This window comes from Protobothrops mucrosquamatus, unplaced genomic scaffold (assembly GCF_001527695.2).
Source record: "Protobothrops mucrosquamatus isolate PMUCROS unplaced genomic scaffold, P.Mucros_1.0 scaffold678, whole genome shotgun sequence".
NCBI classification, from domain to species: Eukaryota; Metazoa; Chordata; class Lepidosauria; order Squamata; family Viperidae; genus Protobothrops; species Protobothrops mucrosquamatus.
In genome coordinates, this window is record NW_015386965.1 from 415,386 (window position 1) to 421,066 (window position 5,681).

The following is a 5,681-nucleotide window of genomic DNA, read 5'->3' on the forward strand; positions in this document are numbered from 1 at the left end:
CTCTCTCTCTCTCTCTCTCTCTCTCTCTCTCTCTCTCTCTCTCTCTCTCTCTCTCTCGTCTACACCTTTTCTGAGACCACTGGGCTCCATTACACTTCAACTGGAGTTTTCTGCTTTTGTTTTGATGCTCCAGGTGCCTCTTGTCTTGGCAACATCCTGCCTGCTTTTCAAGGTTCAATTTGGTGTATTTGTGTGTGTGTGTGTGTGTGTGTGTGTGTGTGTGTGTTCCTCCTTTTTCTTTGTGCATCTCTCCAAGTTTGCAAGCCAAGCGCGCTCCTACCCTGCTTGCAATGGGGGAGGGGGGAAGGGGACAAGCTATATTTCTCCTTAAGCACTGTGTCTCCAAGGGTATCCCTCTCTCATTTGCACCTTTTCCAAGACTGCTGGACGCTTGCACAGTGCTGAGTTGGTTTGCTCTCTCTCTCTCTCTCTCTCTCTCTCTCTCTCTCTCTCTCTCTCTCTCTCTCTCTCTCTGTGTGTGTGTGTGTGTGTGTGTGTGTGTTTTTTCTCAGCACTTCCTCAGCATAGTGGGTCTTTGGTTTGTTTTGCTGGAAGGCTGAGTTTAGGATTGTCTCTTTTCCTTCCTACTTTCTTAGAAGCAGAAATTCACTGGTCTAATCTAATTCAATAATAGGAATAAAGTACATTATTTATTTGTTTGTTTAGAAAATTTACAATAAATGTAATGCACTTGAATCATCCTGAAATCTCCCCCCCCCCCCTCCACAGAAAAATTGTCTTTCATGAAACCGGTCCCTGGTGCTAAAAAGGTTGGGGGCCTCTGTTCTAAAGTCTACTATTCTGCTTGTTGCAATTCTCTGACGCATCCGACCCACGGGCCAGCAGTTTGACATGCCTGCTCTAGGCAAACAAATTTAAAAACACTCACACGCCGCCCTGAGTCCGGTGAGGAGAAGGGCGGGATACAAATTAAATTATAAATAAAAAATTAAATTATAAACTTGAGCAACCAGGATTCTTCAGTTGCTGCTAACTCAGCCTGTGGGATGTAAGCAGAAGAATTGAATTCACTGCATGTGGAGGTCAGCTTTGACCTGAAACATCCAGACACCTTGACAAGAAGCAGCCATCTGAAAATGTCCCTACTGGTTTTAATATTTATGTCATATTCAAATTATCTCCATCATCCTTAACTATTGACCACGCTGGTTGAAGCTGATGGAATTTGGAGGCCATGGTTATATGAAATGCTACAGGCTTCCCAGTTCTGCTTCAATCAACTTGTCAACAGCTTCTGTAATGCTTCTAGGCACGTCACTTCATAAAAATTGTATATATAGATATATAAAAATACAGAGAGAGAGAGAGAGAGAGACAGAGACAGAGACAGAGACAGAGACAGAGACAGAGAGAGATTCATAGGAGAGAGGAAGACAGAGAGAACATGGTATCATCAGCATTCAGCAACTAAATGATAATTTACAGTATTGAGAGATGGGGAGTTGCTTTGTTTGTGTGAGGAGTAGAAATAAGGTTAAAAATAAATAAGTCACATGCCTCATCAAGCTTTGACGCAATATAGCTTACTTTCTCTAAACATTTAAATAGTAAAATAGTATGATTTAAAACAGTCATTTCCAGACTCCAGGAAACCTCACTCTACAGTTACTATTTATTCAAGCGGTTAGAGACAGAACAGCTTCATCTATTAGAAATATTATGTCTGCTTTGAAAACATTAAATACTTTGTAAGCATTTAGCTCACCTCCAAATCAGCAAGCTGGAAAGCAGCTTTGGAACAATCTATCTGATCCAGAATTTATCTTCTAAATCCCTGTCTTGGGACATGTTTGATATACTGTATAACTACACGTACTGCTATGACAGTCCCAAGGATTTTTTTGTTTGGATTATTGCTTTTGCCATTACAGTATAAGTAGCAGAAACCATCATTGCTCTAGGCAGCTAGTTAAAATCTCAAAAATAAAGCAAAGCAAAGCAATGTGAAGAAAGATGGGGCAACCCCATTGTGAACGGGAACAATGGAGCCTTAACATAACCACCTTATCAATTATATTATCATTTAGAAAATGGTAAATATGAAAACACATTAATATATTGCTTTATTTCTCTGTTTTTTAATCATTCAAGAGATGCAGCAAAAAAAACTGAATTTGGTTTTCACCCATTACAATTCACTTCAAAATAACAAATTCAATTCTTGTTAACAGATACAGTTCCAAGAAAACAGTAAAATTACTGTTCTCTTTTGTAGCTTCAGCTTTCATGCATTGAGTCTACTGGTCCTGACAAATAATTACCCATTCCCTTCCCTCAAGATAATCTACAAAACTAAATAAATTAACACTGAAATTCATTTAGATTGAGCCCTAACTTACATTTCACAAGCTCCGTAAAGTCTCTGGCATATCTGCTGTTGCCTTGGTACGTAGGCAAGGAAACCAATCAAACATTCTGAGTTTTGCTTTGTGGCTGTTAAGCAACAGTGCAGGAGAGAAACTTCTCATTAAAAACAAACCTTTCCTAAATATTATATTCCTGCATGGTATCTTTCCTTCACAGAGACATTGCATTTGAAAAATGCAACTTATTTTCTTGCTGGATCATCTGACTGAAACTAATTACATTACTCAACACATGACTAATGTGGGCATCAGGCAAGGTGAATGACGTAAGGAACCAGCCATAGAAATGCTTTAAAAAGCAATGATAAAATTGAAGCTTGTAGAAATCCCCAAGTTGTCCACATCACCTAGTTAGCAAAAAGTAACCAAGAAATATTTGTGGGAACATCAGGAATGCTTGTTGCTCTTATTGATCCAGAGTACAATTTTCCATTTTGGCAAAAGTGGATGAATTTGTGTTCTCCTGTGACAGCATCTGATCCCAGGAAAATGTAACAAACATAAAACTTGCATAGGCATATTCAGAATATAATTACTTCACACCATAAATCATACTTCACATCATAAATGGAAAGAATTATATTGTATACACATTTTAATACCCTTTAATACCCAAGCTGTATATCCTTAAGATAGAAAAATGTGGGTTAGACAGCATCACCAGGCAGATGGATTCGTAGCTGGCTGACCGGCTGTACTCAGCATGTGGTCCTCAATGGAACTGCATCTACATGAAGGGAAGTGTGTAGTGGGGTGCCCCAGGGCTCTGTTCTAGGCCCAATGCTCTTCAACATCTTCATCAATGATTTGGATGAGGGGATAGATGGGGAACTAATCAAATTTACAGACAACACCAAGCTGGCAGGTAGCCCACACTCCAGAATATAGGCTTAAAATACAGGAGGATCTGGACAGACTTGAACACTGGGCGCTATCTAACAAAATGAAATTCAATGGTGAAAAAAGTAAGGTTCTACATTTAGGCAAGAAAAACCAAATGTACAGGTATAGTATAGGTGGTACCTTGCTCAATAGTAGTAACTGTGAGAGGAATCTCAGAGTCCTAGTGGACAATCACTTAGATATGAGCCAGCAGTGTGCTGCAGCTGCCAAAAAAGCCATCATAGTGTTAGGCTGCATTAACAGAGGGATAGAATCAAGATCACGTAAAGTATTAATACCACTTTACAATGTCTTGGTAAGGCCACACTTGGAATACTGCATCCAGTTTTGGTTAGCACGATGTAAAAAAGATGTTGAGACTCTAGAAAGAGTGCAGAGAAAGCAAAGATGATTAGGGGACTGGAGGCTAAAGCATATAAGGAACGGTTGCTGGAATTGGGTATGTCTAGTTTAATGAAGAGAAGGATGAGGGGGGTCATGACAGCAGTGTTCCATATCTCAGGGGCTACCACAAAGAAGAGGGAGTCAAGCTATTATATAAAGCGCCTGAAGGCAGGACAAGAAGCAATGGATGGAAACTAATCAAGGAGAGAAGGAACCTAGAACTAAGAAGAAACTTCCTGACAGTTAGAACAATTAACCAGTGGAACAACCTGCTCCAGAAGCGGCGAATGCTCCAACACTGGAAGTTTTTAAGAAGAGACTGGACAGCCATTTGTCTGAAATAGTATAGGGTTTCCTGCCTGAGCAGGGGGTTGGACTAGATGACCTCCAAGGTCCCTTCCATCATCATCATCATCATCATCATCATCATCATCATCATCATTATTATTATTATTATTATTATTATTATTATTATCTCAACTTCCAAAATTACCCAACCAACTAGTGTGCACTCAGTTTAAGGAAATCTGCATTTGGGTGTGAAAACCTTACAACTGTGCATTTTACTGTATGTTTTATACATTCTGTGAAAGTGTATCTGGTAGAAAGTTCATGATGCTTGTATTCAGACATCTTCATATGTTTAGAGCTTTTCAGGTTACTATAGGGTTATTTTCATGTAACATTTTGAAAACTTTGGTTGGTGATAACACCTTGACTAATCTTGTAAGCTAAGCAGAGTCAATCAGGGTAAGTATTTGCTTGGAGGACTATCTGGGAATTAAAAACATTAATAAAATAAATATAAAATAAAAATACTAATACAAAGCATTAGCAAGCCATTTCTGTACTTCTTGCGATAAAACTTCATGGATTCAGTGAATGAATAATATTTGGAAGCTGTGGGTTAAAGGTTTTATGCAATGAAGCCACCCAGGGGAGAGGATATCAAACCATTGTTTGATATCCCATGTTATCTCCCACAAATGAAGCTGAATATATGTGTCCCAGGATAATGTTGCAGGATCCAATCTGGGTCAGTCGTCGGCTAGAAAGAAGTTCCCTGAAGATGGGCTCCAGCATGAGTCTGAAAGCTCGGAAGACAAAACCTCTGGTGCTGGGGACCAACCCAGATTGGATCTTGTATATTATTTCCATTTGTCAGAACAGGGAGCCATTCCATTGACGTCTATAGGATGCAGTTTCCCAGAAATCTCTGGAAAACTTATCATTTTCATAGGAGACTATAGCAGAGGCCTAACTGAAAATAGGAAACTAGTGGTAAGGGGAGATAGAGGGGCTAATAATTGAAGGAGACAAAACAGAGGCAAGGTAAAAGAAGGTCTTAAAAATCCCCAAACCATTGGCAGAATCTACTCCAGGGAAACTCTGTTGGAACATCTGAGATGGGGAAAGTAGTTTAGTATTTTGTGTGTTTGTTAACTTCTTTGTTTTTCTTTTCCTCCTGCCCTAAAGTCATAAGGCGTAATAGATGGATATTAACTTGTGAACCACAACATTAACTAAACTCTGATCTTACTCAAATAAAAGTCCTATGCTTTACCTATTGGCCACATTTATCTGCTTCCCAAAGATGTTCTTTTTTGCCCTGTATGTAGACCAACACACATGTGTAAGCATATTTGAGTGTCCAAAATTTTCTCCCTTACTCTCCCCGCAGAGGCCCTTGCTTGCATTAAGCACCAGAAACAATAAATAACAATAAGGAAAACTATGAAAAGGTTTTCTTTAAAAAAAACTGTATTCCATAATATTCACATCATTTGTGTATTATCTATATTTATATATAGATAAGTATTGAATTAAAATTATGAACAGCTCTAAATATTTTATATATCATACATATATTTATAATTACATATCCACAGAAGATACCTTGCTGCACTACAGCCAGCTGTTAAAGCAGAAATAAATTTCATCATTGGCTCTCCAGATATGCATATATTCTGACTTTTTTTTTTTGCAAATTTATTTACAGTTTACTTA

General features: G+C 38.5%; 1 protein-coding gene across 2 annotated transcripts in view; it reads right to left on the bottom strand.

Annotated features, from left to right (window-relative positions):
• CUNH6orf118 (chromosome unknown C6orf118 homolog) overlaps positions 1-2,488 on the bottom strand; it is a 25,316-nt gene extending 22,828 nt beyond the window's left edge. Inside the window, exon 1 of one of the 2 annotated variants that reach the window (XM_015818083.1) lies at positions 2,361-2,488. The gene's annotated coding sequence lies outside the window, so the exon portion shown is untranslated. Of the gene's footprint in view, positions 1-962; positions 979-2,360 lie in introns of those variants that run through there. The other variant, XM_015818084.1, reaches the window with a different exon arrangement.
• Between the last annotated feature and the right edge of the window lie 3,193 nt (positions 2,489-5,681).